This window comes from Somniosus microcephalus, chromosome 3, assembly GCF_052327205.1.
Source record: "Somniosus microcephalus isolate GS21.2 chromosome 3, FLI_Smic_1.0, whole genome shotgun sequence".
NCBI lineage: Eukaryota > Metazoa > Chordata > Chondrichthyes > Squaliformes > Somniosidae > Somniosus > Somniosus microcephalus.
In genome coordinates, this window is record NC_140989.1 from 108,166,996 (window position 1) to 108,193,427 (window position 26,432).

At 46.6% G+C, this 26,432-nt stretch overlaps 1 protein-coding gene across 1 annotated transcript in view; it reads right to left on the reverse strand.

The window, feature by feature from the left end:
- LOC147121253 (uncharacterized) overlaps positions 1-26,432 on the reverse strand; it is a 208,917-nt gene that overhangs the window by 16,873 nt on the left and 165,612 nt on the right. The gene's annotated exons all lie outside the window — the stretch shown is intronic.

A 26,432-nucleotide genomic window follows, 5' to 3' on the forward strand; every position in this document is an offset into this window, starting at 1 on the left:
GCATAAACGGCTGTTTCTCTGAGGTTTCCACCAACATTACAGCGGGAGATCAGGGAACTGTTGTGGAAATTATACCCCATTGTTATTGTGAAAATTATGGCCCAGAATCTGCTGGAAAAATAATGGCGAGTTCATGGCACTCTCCATTAATAGTCCATGTAAAATCTAGTAATTTGTAGTGAGGAAGTGATACCTCATGAGTGGTGAATCGCCAGAATTTGCTGGATGATTTGCACTGTTCCTCCATGAGCCTCGCAAAAACGGGAGCTTGCCATCAATCGCCCCGTGACTTTCAAGAAATTGTTGGATTTGCGATGTAAATACAAATTAAACTCGCTACGACTGTTAATGTAGTGATTTATGGTCTTGACATACCACTCAACCTTGGAGGCCCAGAAAGGCAACAATTGAAACTTTGAAGTCTCACTCCTGCAGGCAGTAAATTGTTCCTAGAGGTTTAAAAAAAATCCTACTTTTCCTTTCTGTCTCTTTTTCTCTCTGTTAATCCAATCTTTCTTTCCATCTCTTTAGTTCTCTTTCTGTACCTAATTTGACTCTAATTCACCCTATTACCTTCTCTGTCATTCGTTCTATTTCTTTTTCTATCGTTAAATTTCATTGGTTAGTCCCAGTTGACCTGTTGACCTCACCACGCCATTATCAATTCGCACTTCCAGCAATTTGTGGCGCAAAAATAATTGGTGCTGAAAGGTGAGGGGAAAAATTCAACTCTGCGCACGCCGCGAGATGCCCTGCTTGAGCAAATTCTGGGCCTATAATGTTTTCTCAGTCATTAGTTTTTGTAATAAAGTATTAAAGAGCCACAGTTTAATAATCAGTTGTTCTGATGTTTCAAGTCTTTAAAATGTATATACAGTACATCAAAAGCTCAAAATTCACCCAGGCAACTCAGTACAACAAGTGGGAACCAGCAACAAAATAAACATCAGTGTCCACTGGAAACTGGACACCCGGGAGTGTGAAGGAAACAAGCCTGATCTGCAGATTAATAGTCAAATTCATTATTTGCTACCACAAATTAAATTGCTGAAACTGAGCAAGCCACAACAGCCAGAAACATGCAGATAACTTCAATATAATGGCCCAGATATTCCGATCCCTACGCTGTGTACCCACCCGTAGGGACATCGGAAATGCCGGTTTCAGGCATGCACAGCGCATGCGCTGAAAACTGACTTCCGATCTGTCAAGAATGCTCTTGACAGATCCTTCGGCTGCCCTGGAGAAGGGCCTCTGCGGGTGGAGAGTTCTGTTTTTTAGAGACCCTCCGCCCGCAGAAAACCCTTACATTCTTACGCCTGGTAAAAGCAGGTGTAAGTCCTGCTTTTACCAGGATAAGAGTTGAAAAAAGTTTTTAAAAAAATGTTTTCACTGATTTATCATTTTAAAATACTTTAAAATGGTAAGTTTATTTTTAGCCCTGTAAAAAACTTTAATTTTTTTCAAAAAATTTAATTTTTGTTTAAAATACTTAATATATTTTATTTTCAAGTCATTTTAAAAATGTGATTTAAAAAAAAAAAATTATTTAAAGTTTTACTATGTTTTTGGGGTGATCTCCATTCATATATTTGACAGGTCTTCCTGTCAAGTGTATGAAGGGAGATTCCCTTCTTTGATTGGCTCCCCATGGCCCACGTGATCCCAGAGATGCTACGAACTACCTGCGCCTCTGGGATACGTGGGCCCTGAGCACCTGCAGTTTGGAGAGGCCCAGGAGCGGAAGTGTGTGCGTCCCGGGAGTCCTCCGGTAAGGGCGTAGATTTTTCCAGATTGCAGGCCTCTGCCCACGGGAGGCCTGCGATCGGAAAATACGGGCCAATATATACAGAACACTGGAACATCCTGCATGAAATGCTATTTTCCTATCTTATAGCTAACAGTCAGTCTAACATTGGTGGTGAGAAAACTACTAGAGACCATTGTCAAGGACAAAATTAATTCTCCCTTGGAGAAGCAAGGGTTAATAAGGGACAGCCAGCACGGATTTGTTAAAGGTAAATCGTGTCTGACTACCCTGATTGAGTTCTTTGATGAGGTAGATGTAAATATGGACTTTCAAAAAGCATTTGAGAAAGTACCACATAACAGACTTATTCTGAAAAGAAGCACATGGTATTAAAGGGACGGTGGTAACTTGAGTATGTAATTGGTTAAGGGTTGGAAGGTAGAGAGTAGTGGTGAACAAATGTTTGTCTGACTGGAGAGAAGCTTGCAGTGGGGTCCCATAGGGGTCAGTATTGGGACCATTGCTTTTCTTAAATATAATGACCTGGACTTGGGTATAGGGAGTATAATTTCAAAGTTTGCGGATGATACAAAAGTTGGCAACATAGTAAGTAGTGAGCATGATAATAGCAGACTTCAGGAGGACATAGATATACTGCTAAATGGGCAGATACATGCCAGATGCAATAATCCAGAGATTACTACCTTTGAGGTCCTGCTTTTTAACTTCCTCGCTTGTTCGACCCTCTTCCTCCCGATGTCGTTAGTTCTGACATGGTCCACGAATTCTGGCTCTTCCCCTTCGCCCTGCAGAATGTTCTGCACCCTCTCCGTTATGTCTCTTACCCTTGCACCAGGCAGGCAGCATAACATATGGGTCTCGCGTTGATGGTAGTAGAACTGCCTGTCTGTCTCCCTGACTATCGAATCCCTAATTACTACTGCATTCCTACACTTTGCTGTATCCACCTGTGCAGTCCTTTGCCTCACGGTGCCAGGCTCTGAACTGCACTCCTTCGAGGTGTCATCACTCTTACAGGTATTTAATGCTGAACATCGGTTTGAGAGTGTCACACTCCCGACGGATTCCTGCACTGCCTGCCTCTTCCTACCCTTCTGGGTGACCTCCCACTTGCTACTCTGAACTCTATCTGGCTTTTGGGGTGACCACCTCCTGGAACCTGCGATCCAGGAAACACTCAGCCACCCGTATGCCCTGCAGTAAATCCAGCTGCCCCTCAAGCTCAGAAACCCTCAGCGCAAGTTCAGCAGCTGAAGGCATTTCCTGCAAACGTGGGCCTCCGGGACACATGAAGCATCCTGAAGTTCCCATGTGGCACAGGAATTGCAGGCTATGGGTCGCAGCTGCCCCTCCATTCTAATTAGAAACTTAAAATAAACTCCTTAGATATAAGGTGATTATTTATATAATTGCTGTTAAGGTCTAAACTAGTTATTTTTCTATTCACTCCTCCAAGCGAACTAACCAAAGACTAAATTATTTACTTCAGCTTAACAAGAACTACTGAGGTACTAATCACAAAGAACCTAAATATTAGATATCTAGATACTTAACCTAATTACTTATCTTGGAATCCTCGGGTTCTGCAGCTCCACTCCTTTTGAGTTGGGCATGAGAAACTGCCTTCCTCCTCTCCAGTAGGAGTGCCTGATCTGCTCAATACATGTGGTGTAGGTCAGAGAGCCTAGACCTGCTCAATACATGTGGTGTAGGTCAGAGAGCTTAGACCTGCTCAATACATGTGTAGGGCAGAGAGCCTAGACCTGCTCAATACATGTGGCGTAGGTAGCAGGAGAGCCTAGACTTATCATAGAGCACATATACCAGAAACGCTGTTTACGGAGGTCACGGTCCATCATCAAAGACCCTACCCACCCCAGCCACAGTCTGTTCACCCTCCTGCCATCTGGGAGACGCTACAGATGCATTCGCACCCGTACGACCAGATTTAGGAACAGCTTCTTTCCCAGGGCTGTCATCCTACTGAACTCCACAAATAAACTCTAAAGCCTGCACATCTGCCAATGCACTTTATTATGGTTATGGTTATGTTTATGTTAATGTATTACAAGCCAAATGTATGTTGAATGTCTAAATGTCTTAATCTAAATGTACGCTCTCGGGAGCCGCAAGCCTACATTTCGTTGTACTGCACTTGTGCACTAACAATGACAAAGTTGATTATTATGTAAGTAGGAGACTCTAGACAACAACAACTTGCATTTATATAGAGCCTTTAATGTAGTAAAACATCCTAACATTCTTCACAGGAGTGTTATCAGAAAAAATTTGACACCAAGCTACATAAAGAGACACTCGGACAGGTAAATCAAAAGCTTGGTCAAAGAGGTAGTTTTTAAGGAGCGACAAAAGAAGAGAGAGAGGCGGAGAGGTTTAGGGAAGGAATTCAAGAGGTTAGGGTCTAGATGGCTGAAGGCACGGCCATCAGTGGTGGAGTGAAGGAAATTGGGGGTGTGCAAGAGGCCAGAATTTGATGAGCGCAGATGAGAGTTGTAGGGCTGGAGGAGATAGGGAGGGGCAAGGTCATGGAGGGATTTGAACACAAAGATGATAATTTTTAAATCGAGGCATTGTCTGACTGGGAACCAATGTAGCTCAGCAAGCACAGGGGTGATGGGTTAAAGGTCCTCAGTTCGAGTTAGGATACAGACAGCAGAATTTTGGATGAGGTCAAGTTTATGGAGGGTGGGAGGCTGGCCAGGTGAACATTGGAATATTCGAGTCTGGAGGTAACAAAGGCATGGATGAGGGTTTCAGCAGCAGATGGGCTGAGGCAGGTTGGAGACGGATGATGTTATGGAGGTGGAAATAGGGGACCTTGGTGACGGAGAGGATATGGGGTTGAAGGTTCAACTCTGTGAAATAGAACATCGAGATTGTGAACAATCTGGTTCAGCCTCAAATAGCCAGAGAGGAGGATGGTGTAGGTGGCTAGGGAACGGAGTTTGTGGCAGGGATTAATTGAAGGAAATTTCTGCTCATCCAATACTGTGTCGAGAGAGGTGGTAGTGATGTAGAGCTGGATGTTGTTCGTGTATACGTGGCATCTGACGTGTTTTCGGATAACGTCACTGAGGGGCAGCATGCAGATGAGAAGTAGGAGGGAGCCATGGATAGATCCTTGGGGAACTCCAGAGGTAATGGTGCAGGAGTGGGAAGAGAATCCATTACTGGAGATTCTCTGGCTACGGCTGGATAGATAGGAATGGAACTAGGCGAGGGCAGTCCCACCCAGCTGGACAAAGGAGAGGTGTTGGAGGAGGATGGTGTGGTCAACTGTGTTAAAGGTTGCAGACAGGTCGAGAAGGATGATGAGGGATAGTTCACTATGTTCACAGTCACACTCTGTCATTTGTGACTTTGATCAGAGTTTCAGTGCTGTGGCAGGGGCAGAAACCTGATTGGAGGGTTTCAAACCTGGAGTTGCGAGCAAGATCGGCACGGATTTGGGAGGTGGCAATACGTTCAAGTACTTTGGACAGGAAATGGAGGTTTGAAGATGGGATGGTAGTTTTCAAGACCAGAGGGGGTCAAAGGTGTTTTTTTGAAGAGTGTGGTGATGGCAGCTGATTTGAAAGGGAGGGGACAGTACCTGAGGAGAGGGAACTATTAATATCAGCTAACATGAGATCCAGGAAGGAAAGTCTGCAGTTTGGTGGTAATAGGGTCGAGGGAGGAGGAGTTGGGTCTCCTGATCAATACATGTGGCGTAGGTAGGAGGAAAGCCTGTCTGGAATGGAAAATAAAAGGCTGTATGTAAGATAAATGACAGCTGTCTTGGACAGTTGTGACACCTTGTAACACAATTGTGGGTTGATAAGCTGATAAACTGAAAAGTGCTGACTGCTTTCTCATTAATGTGTGACTGTCTTGATTTTGTCCCAGCATAGTAACACACTGCAAATTAGGTTTTACACTATATTCCAGAAGTAAGGTATACAGGGAACCACTGGGAATAGTTATTACGAATGAACATCTGGATCTTCTTACAAATATCGGTTTCAGCATCTGAATGCCTAAAATTGAATCATCTGTAGAGCTGAAGCTAGATCCAAGAAACCAGCTGGTTGTAGAAGCCTTTCCAGGTCACAGGAATTATGAATGTATTCATGGTTCCCTCCCCCTCATAGGTCTCCAGGGACAGATCCATATCTTGCATCACTGCCCCACCAGTAGACTCACAGGCATAAGATACATACCTAGCACTCTTCCGACACCTATTGAGACCATCAAAGCATGCATACATACCCATCTAAAGACTGACGGGGATCAGATGCACCTTCACAGAACTATTAGATTACCAAGATCTTCAAAGAGTGTATAAGCAGCCACTGGTAGACTGACCGGTGTCAGACGCATTACTGAAACCCTCCAAGACCTAACAGATGACAGACTGTCAAAAAGCCATGCCACTGCTACTGGGAGACTGACTGGGTTTGAACCCTTCCCCCACTAGGCCACCAGCTGTAATGTATAACGTTTATAAATCACACCTGTCATTGGTGCTGGTTCTACAGTCGCAGACAGCAGCAACTGCAAAAACAGGAAACTTCTGATAGGATGCTGAAAATAGTATTGTGAAGGCACAGTGCTCTGATATGACAAAATGTGGTTGTATACGTGAAACAGGATGTTTTGGCCTCTTGTAAATGCATGCCATTACTTTGTCTAAAGGACAGGCGCAACTGAGTCTCGAGTTGTCTGAATACAGGGCAAATTTGGCTAGTCCTGAATCAATCCGCAAGTCAAAATTCAGGTTACTTTGAGTCTTTACACTTGATTTATTGTTCATTCTGAGTGACTATAAAGCAAAACTCTTGAGTTCTGCTGATTACGTTAACTAATGCACATCTATGTTTTGTGTAACTGGAGTATTTAATTACCTGCACATTAACCCCATTTATATTGCAGCTATATATAAAACCAATCACATTTTTATTTTTTTTAAATCAATTTGGGCTGCCCTGAACATTAGTGCACTAACACTTAGTGCCAAAGAGAACAGCTAGTCACTGGTTTGAGCCCAACACAGATCGATTCCTGATCTGAGTCATGCTGAGTGTGAAAACACTGATCGGGAGGGAGGGGAAATCAGTGGGGAGAGTCATGCCTGGGCAGCTTCTGGCAGCTCCTAGTGGCCAGGCTACCTGTGGGAGTAATTGGTGGCAGCCTACATGCAGGATATGCATCTGCCACTCAGTTCAAAACTTTAGGCCAAGTGGACAAGTAAAAAGAAAAAAGAAAAATTGCCAAAATACCCCCATGAAAATATAGACCCCTCGGCCTTCTTTTGAAGATGCTAGTTCTTGCTGGGGTATGGATCCACCACCTCCAATAGCTCCCCAAAGTGGCCATCTGTGAGTCTAGACCATGAGTGTTGACATGGTTTTGGATCATGGGGGCCATCACAGTTCAACTCGATCCTGTCCTCACTTGATGTCCACACAGATGGACTTTCCAGTAAAGGCCACTGGACGGCAATCAGAAGTGCCTACTGTAGGTGAGTTATCTCTTTCCTAATTTAAAGGCACTGAGGCTAACTGTTGTGTCCCAACTGCAACCCTGCCTAAGATCAGCTAACTCTGACTGGAAATCAAACCTGGGGTTTTCCTATTGCGATACCATGCAGTGCATTTACCCACTAAGAGCAAAAAAATAATTACAATCCAGTACGTCAATCAAGTATAACCAGGGCATATATTCAACAGTCACAGCTTTTTGCAATAAGAACTCTCAGTTCCTGGAAATCAGACATGTTTTAATAACCTGTGAAGCAAAAGATCTACATTAGACAGGTAGCAACCCTTGATGGACATCTGCCCTGCCATTTACCTCAGGGAGGAAAATTGAAGGATTTCTTGGGTGAGTAATTTAACATGGCATGAATGGTTCAGAACATGAACTGAATCAGGACAGTCGGAAATGCTAGTAAACTGCTTTCAGTTTGAATTCTAAGTGAGTAAAAAAGGGATGGTCATTATATGGAGCAAATATAATGTGCAGGACCATTATCCTAAGCTAATGAATATGGTCCATAAGATACAAAGCATAAATCCTCCTGCTAGCTCAGCACAGACCAGCAATTGAATTTTCGACCATCTCAGTATATATGGCTTAATAAACCACAAGTTGCAATCTTCACTCACCAGACTATCAGGGGAGCCCTAGTAATTAAGGTACACAATGGGGGTTATTTTGGCCAAAGGGCGAAAAGAGGTGCTGAATGGGTACAGTGCTAATAAGTTTGAAAGTCTGGATTTAGTACACAATTTTGATCCTAATTGCTGATTACCATAAATTGAACTTGCCTGGAGGTGCTAAACCAGAAACCTGCAGTATAGCACTCGTGCTGATTAGACGCAATTTTTGTGGCACAGTATATGTGGACTCCTTGCACCCACTTCCACTGATGGTGTGGAGTGCGCGGGCTGGCATACAGCGGCACGTTGCAGAATAGCTCGGGGACCGAGGGAGAGGGCGGATCTTGGATGCGGCACTGGAAGTCCTGGTGGAAGAGGTCCAGAGGAGGAGAGATGTCCTGTACCTGTGGGGGGAAGGACACCACCTCTCCCTCCTGTCCCTCTCTCCTGCAGCAGCTGGTGCTGCTCTGCCTGGCCTCATGTCCTCCTCCCATTCCTCGCCCAGACCAAGGGGGATCTCGAGTAAGATGTCCATGTCCAAACACTCCCTTTCTCCTGGTGACTCCTATGAGGACAGCACTTATCCTTTTTAAGTGAAGTGCTGAGAGTATTTGCGGAATAAAAGTTGCTCGAGTATTGTTGAAGTCTTGACAAAGTGTCCCAGAAAGTATCCCAATGTGTTTCAGAGGTCCTCTTCGCAGATCCAGCAGCAATTAAAATGAAATGGTGAGTATCCCTTCAAGTGGTGAGTATCCCTTTAAGTAGCGCTTGAAATTGACATCAACGCCGTGTTTACTCCCAAACAGCTGGTCGCTGTTAGGAGAGGGCGTTGGGACAAGCGCTACCCACCAAAATGTTGGGCAGCTTCTTTAATGAGCGCTAGCAGGCATTTAAAGTGGCAATCAGCCCCTTAATGAGCCTCCGGGCGGACGTTCCTATTCCTAGGCTACTATTCCTTTACCAAGATGGCATCTTGCACTAAACGCGGGCTAAACCGGCGTTTCAGCTCAAGACCCCATCTTGGCCACCTCGGAGGGTAGTTAGCACCTGAACGAGTTGCCAAAAATCGCTCCCAATGAGTTTGAGTTTTAATTATCAGCAAAGCTAACAGCTAAACTCTAGGATCTTACCCACACCGAACCCCCACTCGCTCCAAATCCAACTCGCCTTGCCTCTTGCTCAGTATTTGGACTTGGCAAATGGTGGAAAGCTTATCATCAGTGCTGGGTTACATAGGAGCTGCACCAGAGAGACATTCCTTCATCCTGTTAGGCTCTGACTGAGTGTTTCAGAGAAGGCTAAATTTTTGTGTCCCCAGGGGAGAGGACGAATTATATGATGACCGTCTCCAAACAAGTGCCAGACCTCCGAAAAGGAATTTGTAAGTGTAGGTGACCTAAGTGGCATCCCTAATGTTAATGAAGTTTCCCATACAATTTACACTAGGGTGTCCTGGATACTCTGAGACTGATAGAGATGTCGGAGTCTCAGCCCCCCGGGACTGGATTTATAATGTTAGCTCTACTGCTGACTGCGCGTATAATATTTTTTTGGCTGTATTCATCCATAAATATTGGCTACTTTAGTCAATTTGCAGCTCTTTGGTTTCTCTTTGCTGTCTCATTGCTAAACTCTTTGTTGCTTGGCTGTCAGTTATCACTGCTTTAGCCTTTATAGGCTCGATTGCTTTCAGCAAATAAGCTGGCCAATATCTTGTGAGAAGTAGCTTTTTACCTGGGCCTTGTAGAGGAGAAAGGGAAGTAATTACTGCATGAGCTAGCTGTAGCAGTTTGTTTGAGGCTGAGCCTGAAGTGCCAAGAACTGGTCAATACGTTCCCCTGGTGGCTCAGGGAGTTCATCCAGTGAATCGCTGAGCCATGCATTCAGGAAGATCCTACGTTTGAACCTCGACCTACGCTGAGTTAGCTGATCTTAACAGGGCCAGCAGTCACCATGCTACCAGTGGACTCAGTGTCCAACTGAGGGGAGGATGAAAATCTGCCATTGTTTTTAGCTCCTGCTCGCTCTTGATGGCTACCTAGCAACCTGTTCTTGAAGTGTGTAAATGAGGTCAGGATTATTTTTGAGTATGATGGCCTCCAAGTGTGAATTGCCAAGGTACACACATGAATAGTGGCCACCTAGGCGCAATACCTGTTTGCTTGTGATACCATACTGCTACAACACCTTCTAGAGATTAGGGCAAGGAAGAAAATTTCACGAGAAAAAAATGGCAAACATAGACCATCCATGAAACATAGATATCACATCTGCTTGGACACATTAAGATGAAATGAAAAAAACAGGAATAGAGATCCATCTATTCTTCATATTTCTCCCCTCTTGTCCTGAAGACTTTGACTCGTGCTGGGGTACAATGTTGAGGGCACCAGCAGGCTTCTAGTACCTTAACTAAGTTTCAATTCTTCATTTCTGAGCTCGCGCAGTAGACTATTTTACCATGGAGAGTATCACTGCCTATCCCAACATCCACATAGCTACGCTCTTCAGCAAGAGTCACTAGACAGTGATTTGGTGCAGGAACCCCTTCCCCTGATTCCCTTGAGCTCAGCTTTGGTGTAGCAAACTGTATGTGCCTCGTTGCCACTGCAATTTAAATCAGCTAAACCAGGGATTGAATCAGAGACCTACTGGATCCATATGTCTCGATGGTAAACCTTAGAATATATTTAATTAATACCATTGGGTGAGCACACTAAACATTACATTTAGTTGCAGCAGGAAGGAGGAACAACAAGGTGGGAGTGTTATTTTTTGCTACTTTTCTCCTTTTCCGAAGGTGCTGTCTCCTGCTTAGATATGGTTCCACAGGCCAATTCTTCTCCAGAACCTTGCACGTGGACATTTTTCACGTGTGAGCTCAAATAGTGAGTGATAGCAGGTTATTCAACTGTGGGAGCATCGCAGTTGAGGCCGATCTCCTCATCGCCTGACGTCCACATGTGCACTTTCCAGGGTCATGCTGAGCTCCCAATCTCAGCTTGTGGATACCATCTCAGCTGAGATCAGGCACTTCTAGAAGAGGACAGAAGGAAATTGGAGCCAGAGACATTTCAATGGCCAGCCTCACACTTGAAGAATGGCCACTTGGATGATGCACTGGAGGGCAACCTGTGCCATGGAACTCTACCCAGACATAGCCAGCGCCTTCAGAGGGGGATGAAATTGACCCTGTGCTCTTTTGTGCCTGTGACAAACATTACAAAAATGAAGGACCGACCAGCTGGTTCATCGAGCCTGTACCATACAGTAATGGTATAACTTCTACACACTATCACCGCCATCCACCTACCAGCCTTACACTGTTCTAGGAGAGGAGGGAAAATACCTTTGGTCAATTTAGGGAAAAATGGGAAATTGTTCTTCGACCTCTGAAGGTGATCAAACAAGTTTCCGGAGACCAGGGAGACTGGCAGACCCGTCCCCCTATACTCACCTACCTTCAATATGCAGTTATGTTGGCCACACTCAGGAACTCATTAGTTAGTTCCTTTTTGAATGTTTGCAGCGAATCTGCACTCATTGCATGTGCCGGCAACTTATTCCAGAGGTTGATGACTCTCTGCAAAAGCAGTACTTCCTAGCATTTAACCTAGTTTTATGCTTGCATGACTTATATTTGTGTCCCCTGGTCCACCTTAACCTATGGCCTATCCACATGGGCCAAGTCTAATTCTTTCATTATTTTAAAGACAGCCATCAAATCTGTTCAAAGTCTATGCTTTTCTAGAGTAAAAAGCCCTAGTGCTCTAAGCCTATTGTAGTAACTGAGGGCCTTTAAATTAGGTACCAATCTAATGGCCCTCCTTTGAACCTTTGTCAGGGCCTCTACATCGCCCCACCATGTGACGGGACTAAAAGTAGACACAATATTCTAGGTGAGGTGTGACTACAGAGACAGAATAGTATTTCTCATTTTATATTTAATTGTTCTGGCAATACATCTTGACATTCAATTTCCTTTTACAATAGCCTTTCAGCACTGGTCATGACTTGTGCACTGTAATACCCAGGTCCTTCCCCCTGCTCAGCAACCCTGCATAGTGTTACATGTGTGGTATTGCCCCTACCCAAGTGCATAACATTACATTAGTCGATATTAAAAGACATCAGCAAGATACGGGTACATTCCTCCATTCCATCTAGATCTGCCTGCAATCTATTTTTCTCATCTAAGGTCCATTACACCCCACGTATATTTGTATCATTTGCAAACAAGCGGATAGTTTCCCTGATGTCTTCAAAAATGCTTAATGAGTGATAAGCAGCAAGACATGCAGAGGAAAGACAATGCAACACAGAAGTAGGAGGATAGTTCCCAGGGCTCCCCAGCCTCACATCACAAGTACTCCCATTCCCCTCCACCCCTGAATGCAGCCAGAGGTCAGCCACCCCCACTCCAAACTCTTCCCAGCTTGTGGCCCATTTTCCCACTCCATCCCATACTCCAACTCCAACACTTGATTGCCCTTTTGACAACACCTCTGAAACAACCTCTCTCCACCCCACCTTCAACCCAGTATATATTGCCTCTCATCCTCCTACATATCACAGACCTTTAAAAAGAAAAGTGAGAGACAGATGTTGAGTACATCAGTAATGAAACATATGTGGGAGTCACAAAGAGTCACAAGAATGGAGACATTCAGGGGAGACAGAGGGGTGGAGATAGTTACAGAAGACTGACCTAAAACAATGTTAGGCAGAGTGATATACACCAGAATGAGAGAGTGTGACAGCCATTGAGTGAAAGTGAGAGAGAGAGAGCACGAAAGAGTGCATGCGAGAGGGAGTGAATGAGCATGAGTGCGCAACCCCACAGGAAGTAGCTAACAGGAAAGAAACAGTTTCAGGAAGAGAGATATAATTTGCCTGTTGTTCATGAGCAATGCCACAGAAGTTTAACTATATTATAATACATCATGTGTTAGATGGTACAATATCAAAACACCATATCTTCTGACTCATCATAAGCAACACGGTGGGAGACCTGCCCTCTAATGTAAGGGTGGACTTAATGCGAGTGAATTTGACTTTGGCGGTAGCGCAAAACAAACAATAGTGAATTGGCAACCGTTTTACACCCCGCCCAATTTTCTTTCAAAAAAAAATCGGGCAAGGTGCAAAACGGGGGTTGCCCATTCGCTATCACCCGTTTTGTGCTACTGCCGGTCAAACTTCACCCGTAATTAATTTGCACTCCCAGCACAGAACTTCTCACAACAGGAAAGTATATCGGCAATTCATGCATGTAGGTCAGCACACCTCATACTATTTTCTATCTATTAAAATCTAGAAATACTCTGCCCTCTTCGTTTTATCTCGCGGTTCTCACTTCCACTACTCCACCCAGAAGTCCATTCCACATTTTGATCATTCTTTGTGTGGAGAAGAGCTTCCTGACATTGGTCCTAATTTTGCTTTTTGCTAGCTTGAACCTGTGTCCCAGTTTCCTTCTCTCATAATTTAGCTTTAAGTAATGCTCCAGATCTACCTTTCCATACCATTTACTGTCTCACGTACGTCTGCAAGATCATCTGTCATTTTATTTCAAGGCTGAAAAATCTCGGCGGTGGAAATTCGTCAGTGCCAGGTTTTGAGCACAAAGGCAGCTATGCAGCTGCAACATGCGCCCGAACCGAGAGGCCAGAGGCTACTTGTTTGGACATGTTGAGTATTGCGTCTGATAAGGCTCTTAGATCTCTTTCAATTGCATCCTTAGCTATTGCAGTATCATTCATGGAGTACAGTGTCAGCTGTGGCTCAGTTGGTAACACACTCACCTCTGAGTCAGAAGGTTGTGGTTTCAAGTCCCACTCCAGGGACTTGAGCACATAACGCTAGGCTGACACTCCAGCACAGTGCTGAGGGAGTGCTGCACTGTCGGAAGTGCCGTCTTTCGGATGAGGCATTAAACTGAGGCCCCGTCTGCGCTCTCAGGTGGACGTAAAAGATCCCATGGTACTAGTTTGAGAAAGAGCAGGGGTGTTATCCCCGGTGTCCTGGCCAATATTTATCCCGCAACCAACATAACAAAAACAAATTATCTGGTCATTATCACATTGCTGTTTGATCGACCTTGCCGCGTTTCCCACATTACAACAGTGACTCCACTTCAAAAGTACTTCATTGGCTGTAAAGCACTTTGAGATGTCTAGTGGTTGTGAAAGGCGCTACATAAATGCAAGTTTTTTTTTTACATGCATCACCCATTTTTCATACTTTACATAGTTTCCTAGGGGTTGAATTTTAACTGCTACTGAGGTTCCGGTAGCAAACCACTGGTTTAAGCTAATTTACTGTCCACCGCAGCGGTATGAGGCCACTGTAATTTTAACCACCAGGCCTCATTAATACAGTACTGAGGGAGTGCTGCACTGTCGGAGGTGCTGAAGTGTCAGCCTAGATTCAATACACCACTTGTCCACTTTCCAGGGTTCACTTCCCACCCGGCATTTAGTTGTGTGAAGCAGAGGTTCTGGGGGGGGGGGTTTCTCGGTAGGAAAGGTGGGGAGTCTCAGGCAGGGGAAGCCTAAAACTTTCTTGTGGGTCCTGGAGGAGAACTTCTGCTCCTCCTGGTCCCACAAAGTAAAGCCATGGCTAAGATGGTAGAACTCTCACCTCTGAGTCAGAAGGTTGTGGGTTCAAGTCTCACTCCAGCAACTTAAGCGCAAAATCTAGGCTGACACTTCGGCACCTTCGACAGTGCAGCACTCCCTTTGTACTGCACTGTCGGAGGTGCCGTCTTTCGCATGAGATGTTAAACCAAAACCCGTCTGCCCTCTCGGGTGGATGTAAAAGATCCCATGGCACTACTTTGAAGAACAGCAGGGGAATTCGCCTTAGTGTCTTTACCAATGTTTATCCCTCAACCAACATCACTAAAACAGCTTATCTGGTCATTTTCACATTGCTATTTGTGGGACCTTGCGGTGCACAAATTGGCTGCTGCGTTTCCTACATTATAACAGTGACTACACTTCAAAAGTACTTTAATTGTCTGTAAAGTGCTTTGGGACATCCTGAGGTTGTGAAAGGCACTATATAAATGCAAGTCTTTATTTTTTTTAAACCTCACCAGGAGAGCCTCTTCAGCTTTCCGATCGTCTTCATGCTGAGCTTCAACTGATATAATTGGACCCCAATTAGCATATATGAATTAGGACCACACCGGCCTTGGGCAGGTCCAGAAGTGACTGTTAAAATTGGGATCCAAGAGAATTTCCAGTGGGTAAGTTACCTGGGGCATTTCAATTGCCCACCTGCCCAGTTTCTGCTGGGGTGGGTAGGGTTATCACCCCCACCCCATATTCATCCTAGTGACATCCTTTACCTTTCTGCATGATTTGTAGAGAACTTTCTTACTCCTCATTTTATTTCTGATTTTTTTTTGTTCATCGATTTACCCCAATATTTACTGTGCATGCTCAGAAATATGCCTTGAAAGGTGTTCCACTTGTCTTCTGATGAAGTAATGAACAAACACTACCAAATCAATTTTTGGGCATATTTGTTCTGATCATAGTAATGTTTCTGTGCTTCTGCCTGCTCATTTCTGCCATGCTTTTGTACCTGTTGTAATGTCTCAAATACCTGTGACAAAGCCAACCCCCTACCTTGTATTCAGCTGAACCCAGCACCTCCACCACGAAAACTAAACACTGAGCTTGGCTAATGGAGGATTACAACCTAGGTGCAACCCATTTTATACACCCATCAAGTGTAAACATAATTTGGCAATGTGCCCAGTGTGAGGAAAAAATAGGGCCATTCAGTTTTGGAAACAATTATAAATTCATTACTATGTTAGCTAATTGCTATAGAATTTTTGCGTGTGCATGTGCATAGTAAATAATTTTTTAATATAAATTCATATAAATGTTGTCAAATTTGAACATGCGCCTACACAAATATTCTGCACGGAGATGGTTTAAAAGGAAACCAGAACCTAATATTTAAAAACTTCTTTCTATTGTTTTACATTCCAACACAGAGCAAATTGACAAATAGGGAAACTATCCCCTTGCAGTTGGTTTGGTCTTAAAACTAATACCATACTTAAATCTGGAGTATTAAGGATTTACAGTATTTTAAGGTATGCATATTGAAAGGTGCCTCACACAGCTGAAGGAGGTGTAGCTCCATGTCTTTGATGCTGTGAGAACAGTTGTTGAGCTTTGTAGTTCCCAGCTCTGTGTACGTGTTACCTCAGTAAAAGTGTATAGTGACTCCTTGGAGCAGGAAGCAGTTTATACTGTAGTGGCCAATGTAACCCAGTCCATTGTTTAGGCCCATTCTCCACAATATACTAATTACTATTACCATGATAAAGAGGAGTATTCGTCTGCTTTTTTTTCTCATTCATTTTTTCTGCCTGCTTTCTGCAAGCTTGGGAGTCCAATTGTTATAGTCACATCTTGTCCTGAACCAGACAGAATCACGAAAGTAACACAAGTAAACGGTAAGTAACAAGTCAAGTGAACAGTAGCGCAGTGGTAATGTCACTGGGCTAGTAATCCAGAGGCCTGGACTAATGATCCAGAGACGCGAGTTCAAATCCCACCACGATAGCTGGGGAATTTAAATTCAGTTAAATAAATCAGTAATGGTAACTATGAAACTATCGGATTGTCGTAAAGACCCATCGGGTTCACTAATGTCCTTAAGGAAGGAAATCTTCCGTCCTTACCTGGTCTGGCCTATATGTGACTCCAGCCCCGCAGGAATGTGGTTGACTCTGAAATGGCCCAGCAAGCCACTCAATTGTAACAAACCTCTATGAAACAAAATACCACCCGGCATCGACCTTGGCACTGGCTAGCCGCGGCTCTAGCCAATGGCAACGGCACAGCCAGCCCAGTCAACCCCGCAATGTCCTCCTCACCAACATCTGGGGACTTGCCAAAATTGGGAGAGCTGTCCCACAGACTAGGCGAGCAACAGCCTGACATAGTCATACTCACAGAATCATACTATCACCATCCCACCGCCAGGACAGACCCACCAGCGGTCCTTGGAGTCCTCATCATTGACTCCGGACCCCATGAAGTCTCATGGCTTCAGGTCAAGCATGGGCAAGGAAACCTCCTGCTGATTACCACCTACCACCCTCCCTCAGCTGATGAATCAGTACTCCGCCCTGTTGAACACTTCTTGGAAGAAGCACTGAGAGTAGCAAGGGCACAGAATGTACTCTGCGTGGGGCACCACTACTGACTGAGCTGGCCGAGTCCTGAAGAACATAACTGCCAGGCTGGGCTTGCGACAGGTGGTGAGAGAACCAACACAAGGGGGAAAAACCCACTTGACCGCGTCCTCACCAATCTACCTGCCGCAAATGCATGTCCATGACAGTATTGGTAGCAGTGACCACCGCACAGTCATTGTGGAAACGCAGTCCCATCTTCACACTGAGGACACTCGCCATCGTGTTGTGTGGCACTACCACCGTGCTAAATGGGATCAACTCAGAACAGATCTAGCAGCTCAAAACTGGGCATCCATGAGGCGCTGTGGGCCATCAGCAGCAGCAGAATTGTATTCCACCACAATCTGTAACCTCATGGCCCGGCATATCCCTCACTCTACCATTACCATCAAGCCAGGGGACCAACCCTGTTTCAATAAGGAGTGTACAGGAGCAGCATCAGGCTTATCTAAAAATGAGGTGCCAACCTGGGGAAGCTGCAACACAGGACTACATGCATGCTAAAAAGCGGAAGCAGCATGCTATAGACAGGGCTAAGCAATCCCACAATCAACGGATCAGATCAAAGCTCAGCAGTCCTGCCACATCCAGTCGTGAATGGTGGTGGACCATTAAACAACTAACAGGAGGAGGAGGCTCCATGAGTATCCCCATCCTCAGTGATGGTGGAGCCCAGCACTTGAGTGCAAAAGACAAGGCTGAAGCGTTTGCAACCATCTTCAGACAGAAATGCCAAGTGGATGATCCATATCGGCCTCCTCCTGAGGTTCCCACCATCACAGAAGCCAGTCTTCAGCCAATTCGATTCACTCCACATGATATCAAGAAACGGCTGAGCTCACTGGATACAGCAAAGGCTATGGGCCCCGACAACATCCCAGCTATCGTGCTGGAGACTTGTGCTCCAGAACTAGCCGCGCCTCTAGCCAAGCTGTTCCAGTACAGCTACAACACTGGCATCTATCCACAAAAAGCAGGACAAATCCAATCCGGCCAATTATCGCCCCATAAGTCTACTCTCAATCATCAGCAAAGTGATGGAAGGTGTCATCGACAGTGTTATCAAGTGGCACTTACTCACCAATAACCTGCTCACTGATGCCCAGTTTGGGTTCCGTCAAGACCATTCTGCTCCTGACCTCATTACATCCTTGGTCCAAACATGGACAAAGGAGCTGAATTCCAGAGGTGAGGTGAGAGTGATTGCCCTTGATATCAAGACAGTATTTGACCGAGTGCGCCATGAAGGAGCCCTAGTAAAACTGAAGTCAATGGGAATCGGGGCGGGGGGGGGTGGTGGAAACTCTCCACTGGCTGGAGTCATACCTAGCACAAAGGAAGATGGCTGTGGTGATTGAAGGTCAATCATCGCAGCCCCAGGACATCGCTGCAGGAGTTCCTCAGGGCAGTGTCCTAGGTCCAACCATCTTCAGCTGCTTCATCAATGACCTTCTCTCCAACATAAGATCAGAAATGGGAATGTTCGCTGATGATTGCACAGTGTTCAGTGCCATTCACAATTCCTCAGTTAATGAAGCAGTCCATGCTCGCATGCAACAAGACCTGGACAACGTTCAGGCTTGCTAAGTGGCAGGTAGCACTCGCGTCACAGAAGTGCCAGGCAATTACTATCTCCAACAAGCGAGAGTCTAACCACTATCCTTTGACATTCAGAGGCATTACCATCGCCGAATCCCCCACCATCAACATCCTGGGGGTCACCATTGACCAGAAACTTAACTGGACCAACCACATAAATACTGTGGCATCAAAAGCAGGTCAGAGGCTAGGTATTCTGCAGCGAGTGTCTCACCTCCTGACTTCCCAAAGCCTTTCTACCATCCATAAGGCACAGGTAAGGAGTGTGATGGAATACTCTCCACTTGCCTGGATGAGTGCAGCTCCAACAACACTCAAAAAGCTCGACACCATCCAGGACAAAGCAGCCCGCTTAATTGGCACCCATCTACCACCTTAAACATTCACTCCCTCCACCACCGACGTACCGTGGCTGCAGTGTGTACCATCTATAAGATGCACTGCAGCAACTTGCCAAGGCTTCTTCGGCAGCACCTCCCAAACCCGTGACCTCTACCACCTAGAAGGACAAGGGCAGCAGGTGCTTGGGAACACCACCACCTCCAAGTTCCCCTCCAAGTCACACACCATCCTGACTTGGAAATATATCGCCGATCCTTCATCGTCGCTGGGTCAAAATCCTGGAACTCCCTCCCTAACAGCACTGTGGGAGTACCCTTACCACACGGATTGCAGCGTTTCAAGAAGGCGGCTCATCACCACCTTCGAGGGCTATTAGGGATGGGCAATAAATGCTGGCCTTGCCAGCGACGCCCACATCCCATAAACGAATAAAAAAAAACATTACAACATAAGATGAAAGGCTTACTCCAGGTATTCCTGACTTGGATCTGGAATTTACCACAGTTTGGGCATTGCTTTGCTTAATTGAAAACATTTGGAAGGCAGAGGAGTGAGGAACCACAACCTAGATCGAAGAGGTATAGAGGAGAGACAATATAATGAATCTTGTACTAATACCATAAAACAAAAACATCCTAAACCATAACACAATTACTTGCACTACACATTAATGGGCAGCGCTGTCAATGTTATATTTTGTACAGTTCCTATCAAGGTGAACCCAATGCCACCACAAACAAGTTTAAGCACCTCCCCTGGGGGATGAAGATACATGGCAACCTGCCAAACCTAAAAGTGAGCGTCAGCAACTTATTATACAACAATTGTGAAATTTGTGTTAGGAAATATTGAATACCCTATGGTGCTCACTTGTCATGGAAAGCTTCTTGTGAACTGGGGAACATTGCATGGCCCTACTCCATGGTCACCCAGGCATGTACCCCAGAGATCAGCAATCAGTCAGAGAGAGAACCTTTTTGACAATCTTGTGCATCCTGGACTTGTGGGTGGCAGATTTCACCAGGCTCAGGAGCAGACCCGCCCCCCACCCCCCACCCCAGCCCAAGAGATGCTCTGACCTGCTTGTCATGTGCATCAGGTGACCAATGATAAACATTGTTTGTGAAAAACGTATTCAAAATTTGAGAAGCAGATGATGGAATGGTGGTTGCAAACTCTGGCAGTACAGGTATATGTGGAAAGTTGTCTTATCCTGACCACAGAATGGGCCTTTAACATTAATATTGACAAAGTGGCACAATCAATTGTTGGACACCACAGTGCAGTACTATGCCCTAGGTCCCCAATGGTGCCAGGAAGGATCCTTGAATTCAGAGCCATCCACTGAGGACTCTTGTCCACGACAGGTGGTAAAATTTCCCGCTGGGGATGTTCCTGCGAAAGATGAAAACATGGAACTGTGCAAAAGACAAAGACGGCCCGGAAATAAGGGTTCTAAATTGGGGGAAGGCCGATTTTAATATGATAAGGCAGGATCTGGCCAAAGTGGACTGGGAGCAGCTGCTTATAGGAAAATCCACATCAAAACAGTGGGAGACTTTCAGAAGGGAAATAGAGAGAGTACAACGCCAACATGTTCCTGTAAAGGTCAAGGGTGGGACCAACAAGCAAAGGGAACCTTGGATGACAAGGGATATACAAAAATGCATTAGAAATAAGAGGGGGGCTTTTGGCAGTTACAAAAGACTAAAGACAGAAGAAGCCCTAGAGGAGTATAAAAAGTGCAGGGGCATACTTAAAAAAGAAATTAGGAGGGCGAGGAGGGGCCATGAAATAACACTGGCGAGCAAAATAAAGGAAAATCCTAAGATGTTTTATAAGTATATTAAGGGCAAGAGGATAACCAGGGAAAGGGTAGGGCCCATTAGGGACCAAAGTGGCAATCTGTGTGTAGAGCCAGAGGATGTAGGCGGGGTTTTAAATGAATTTTTTGCATCTGTGTTCACTATGGAGAAAGACGATGCAGACATAGAAATCGGGCAAGGGGACTGTGACATAATTGAACATATTAGCATCGAGAGGGAGGAGGTGCTAGCGGTTTTAGCGGGCCAAAAAGTGGATAAATCCCCAGGCCCGGACGAGATGTATCCCAGGCTGCTGTGGGAGGCAAGGGAGGAGATTGCAGGGGCTCTGACACTAATTTTCAGAACCTCTCTGGCCACAGGGGATGTACCAGAGGACTGGAGAACAGCTAACGTAGTACCATTATTCAAGAAGGGTAGCAGGGATAAACCAGGGAATTACAGGCCAGTGAGTCTAACATCTGTGGTGGGGAAATTATTGGAAAAAATTCTGAGGGACAAAATTAATCTCCACTTGGAGTGGCAAGGATTAATCGGGGATAGTCAGCATGGCTTTGTCAAGGGTAAATCATGTCTAACAAATCTGATCGAATTTTTCGAGGGGGTGACTAGTGGGGTGGATGAGGGAAATGCTGTGGATGTGGTGTACATGGACTTCAGTAAAGCTTTTGACAAAGTCCCGCATAGGAGACTGGTCAAGAAGGTAAGAGCCCATGGGATCCAGGGTGCCTTGGCGCGTTGGATCCTAAACTGGCTGAGTGGCAGGAGGCAGAGGGTGATGGTCGAAGGTTGCTTTTGTGACTGGAAGCCTGTGTCCAGTGGGGTACCTCAGGGATCGGTGCTGGGTCCCTTATTGTTTGTGATCTACATAAATGATTTGGATGAAAATGTAAAAGGTATGATCAGTAAGTTCGCAGATGACACGAAAATTGGTGGGGTGGTAAATTGCGAGGAGGAAAGCCTCCGGCTACAGGACGATATAAACGGGTTGGTCAGATGGGCGGAAAAGTGGCAAATGGAATTTAACCCTGAAAAGTGCGAGGTGATGCATTTTGGACGGACAAATAAGGCAAGGGAATACACAATGAGTGGTAGGACCCTAGGAAGTACAGAGGGTCAGAGGGACCTTGGTGTACATGTACATAGATCCCTGAAGGCAGCGGAGCAGGTAGATAAGGTGGTTAAAAAGGCATATGGGATACTTGCCTTCATTAGCCGAGGCATAGAATATAAGAGCAGGGAGGTTATGATGGAGCTGTACAAAACGCTGGTGAGGCCACAGCTGGAGTACTGTGTGCAGTTCTGGTCGCCTCACTATAGGAAGGATGTGATTGCTTTGGAGAGGGTGCAGAGAAGATTCACCAGGATGTTACCTGGGATGGAGCGCCTCAGCTATGAAGAGAGGCTGGACAGGCTGGAGTTGTTTTCCTTGGAGCAGAGAAGGCTGAGGGGGGACCTGATTGAGGTGTACAAAATAATGAGGGGCATAGATAGGGTAGATAAAGAGGAACTTTTCCCCTTAGTGGGGGGGTCAATAACAAGGGGGCATAGATTCAGGGTAAGGGGCAGGAGATTTAGAGGGGATTTGAGGAGGAACTTTTTCACCCAGAGGGTGGTTGGAATGTGGAACTCAATGCCTGAAAGGGTGGTGGAGGCAGGAACCCTCACAACATTCAAGAAGCATTTGGATGAGCACTTGAAATGCCATTGCATACAAGGCTATGGACCAAATGCTGGAAAATGGGATTAGACTGGACAGGGATGGATGGGCGGCGCAGACACGATGGGCCGAAGGGCCTCTTTCTGTGCTGTAAAAACTCTATGACTCTATGACTATAGGAAATTCCTCCACATAAAATGGAGCGAACTTCCAAGAGACAGCTGAAGTTGTGAAGCAGAAGTGGCCACAGGGAGAAGGCCTGCGCAGAAGAGACTTCAGGACTTTAGCCGGTTCTGATAGAAGACAGACAGCTCAAACAAGGAGATCCCTCGCTGGTTGATGTAGACGAGCTGCAGGTCATAATTCAGGCCATGCAGCTCGACGAAACGTCGCCAATGCCAACCAATTCAGAGGATTTGCAATGTATAGATCTGAATGTGGAAATTTGACAACTGGGTGTGCAGACATTCCAGTGACTGACTGTCCTCCCCAAATAGGAGACTCGGGACTGCTGCAGAGAACCAAAGTTTTCCTTTGTCCCAGAAGCAAAAGATCAGCTTCATCTAGATCTTGACCACAAATTCAGGAGGAGGGACCAAAGTCAGCAGCTGGCAGCAGAGCATAGCAGCCACCAGCTGGTTTATGACCAAGATTTTCTCCCAGTATCGGGGGTATGTTAGGAATAATATTTGTGATTGGTTGCAAAGAGATAGATTACAAACCCATTTACCTCTTTGGAATAACATACATCATAAGTTAAATCTTTTTAAAGTAAAATAATATGCTGTGTGTATACATATTATAAATATTAGTCAATCTCCTTTGGGGTTGTACATGGAGAGTCAAGAGAAAGCCTTGTTATAAATAGTGTTCGAAAGTGGGGGACAATTGGACCAGGGCATGCAGGTATAATTCAGAGCCAGTTTAAAAATCATACGTTCTGTCCTTATTTTTGTATTTCCATTATAAATTCTTATTTTCAGATCTATAATGGAAACTGCCTGTGTAAACTTGTCACCCCTGACCAGTACACTGCCTCCACGAAAAGGAGAGTGTAATTACAGCATGACAATTTATATATGTAGTTTCTGTTATGTGGACATAGGAATTTATAATGGAAAAATTGACAGGAAGTGTGCGTAGATTTAAGATTTTTTAATATATTATGGATACAAATACTTGCCACAGATATATATAATACTAGCTGGGGGAGCCCGGCTTTGCCAGGGCTGTTTTGGGCCGGGCGATTTAAATAGAGTGCCAGGCTTTGGGGCCTCTCTGTGAATCTGCTGCCGGGCAACATTTTAAATCGAGTCCCAGGCTTTCAGGCCCTGTCTGTGTCCCTTTGTGAATCTGCTGCCGGGCAACATTTCTACCTTTTAATACCTTGAAAGATGAAAGTGAAAGTACTTATAAAACGTTTTTGGTAAATCTTATGTTATTTTTAAAAGAGATACTAACTTTTTCAAAGTAGTTTGAGCTGGAAGCTGAAGTCATGGCAGTGAAACAATGGCTGCCAGATCCCCGAGATGAAAACGATTAGTCCCGCCCACACACACACACACCGATTGGCCAACCATCAGGGGACCGTACTGTAGGATTGGTCAATCGTGACGGCACAGGATTGGTCGAACCTTGACATCAGTCAATCAATGCTAGCAGATAATGAGTTTAATTTTGAAGGTTTTTTTGCATAAGGCACGAACACTTTTCGTCCGACCGAAAAGTAAATATGCTTACGAGCGTCCCAGAAGCGTAAGCTTTCTTCGGAGGCAACGCGCGCGTAGGTGCGTCGTATAACTTTCGAGCGCATAGCCCGGACAGACGCACACCCGAGGACAGACAGACAGAAGGACAGACAGATCGACTCCTTTATTATATACTAGCTGGGGAGCCCCACGTTGCGAGGGGCAATTTTGGGGCGCAGAGGGCAATTTTGGGGCGTTTGGTCTCCCTGCCCCTGTGTGTCCCCCCCTCTCCCTGTCATGTCCTCTCCCTGTCCTATCCCTCCCTCCCCTCCCCTCTCTCCCTCCCTCCCCTCCCCTCCCCTGTCTTCCTCTCCCCCGCCCACCACTGCCTCCCCCGCCTCCCCCACTCCCCTCTGTCCCTCTCTCCGGCCCCTCCCCCTGCCTAGCGAGCCCCGCGTTGCGAGGGCAATTTTGGGGGCGCAGAGGGCAATTTTTGGGGCGTTTTGGTCTCCCTGCCCCTGTGTGTCCCCCCTCTCCCCTGTCATGTCCTCTTCCCTGTCCTATCCCTCCCTCCCCTCCCTCCCTCCCTCCCCCTCTCCCTCCCTCTCCTCCCCTCTCCTCCCCTCTCTCCCTCCCTCCCCTCCCCTGTCTCCCTCCCCTCCCGTCTCCCTCTCCCCCCCACCCCTCCCCTCCCCCACTCCCCTCTGTCCCTCTCTCCGGCCCCTCCCCCCTGCCTAGCGCCTGAGGTCCGGTGCCGTTGCTGAGGTCCCCCGCGTATCGCGCGGCTGATGGACGGCCGCTGCGGGCGGGGCGGGGCAGCGCATGCGCGGTGAGTGCGGGCGGTGCATGCGCGGTGAGTGCGGGCGGCCCCGCGGGAGCCGGCAAGGCCGTTAGCGAGCGGGAAACTTCGGGCGGCGCGCCCGCGCTCCGTCCGCGCGACACCTGAGAGGGGGAAGTAGAGAGAGACAGAGAGGGAAGAGGAGAAGGAGAGAGAGGGAAGAGGAGAGAGGGAAGAGGAGAAGGAGAGAGAGGGAAGAGGAGAAGGAGAGAGAGGGAAGAAAGAGAGAGAGAGAGAGAGAAATTTTTTCAGCTTCAGGCCCCGAGTCCCCCCTGCGCGAGGGTGAGGAGGAGGGGGGGGGGTTGCTAAACACAATATAAAACTCAAATAAATTGTTAATTAATTGCCTAACACATAATTGAAATATTTACCTTAGTTCCCTAACACACAGAAAGTGTGGGGGAAAAAATTGTGGAAAATCAAGATGGCGGCCACTCACCTCGGTTCAGAAGGATAAGGCCCGCCCACACATGCACCGATTGGTCGACCGGTCAGGTCACCGAAGCGTAGGATTGGTCAATCGTCGAGTCACTCGACACTCAACTGTAGGAAGACCTCGACGTCACACGGTCGCTAATGAGATGCTAATGAGCGGAACGCTGAACGTTTTTGGGATACCGCGGGCGGGATTTTTGTCCGGCCGAAACGTAAATACGCCAATGACCGGTCCGGAATCGCAAGCTTTCTTTTGAGGCGACGCGCGCGTCGGTACGCTCTGTAACTTCCAAACGTATAGAGACCAGGCGGACAGACAGACAGACAGACAGAAGAGCCGCTTTATATATATAGATATAGACTAGCTGAAGTGCCCGGCGGTGCCGAGGCTTTTTAGAGGGCATGTTGTTGGAAGAGAGAGAGAGAGCGACTGGGGGGAAGAGAGAGAGCGACTGGGGGGAAGAGAGAGAGCGACTGGGGGGAAAGAGAGAGAGCGACTGGGGGGAAAGAGAGAGAGCGACTGGGGGGAAAGAGAGAGAGCGACTGGGGGGAAAGAGAGAGAGAGCGACTGGGGGGAAAGAGAGAGAGCGACTGGGGGGAAAGAGAGAGCGACTGGGGGAAAGAGAGAGAGCGACTGGGGGGAAAGAGAGAGAGCGACGGGGGAAAGAGAGAGAGCGACTGGGGGGAAAGAGAGAGAGCGACTGGGGGGGAAAGAGAGAGAGCGACTGGGGGGGGAAGAGAGAGCGACTGGGGGGAAGAGAGGGCAGGGAGGGGGGAGAGAGGGAGGGGGAGGGAGGGCAGGGAGAGGGAGGGCAGGGGGGGAGGGCAGGGGGGGAGGGGCAGGGGGAGGGAGGGCAGGGGGCGGGGGGGGGGGGAGAGAAGGGGG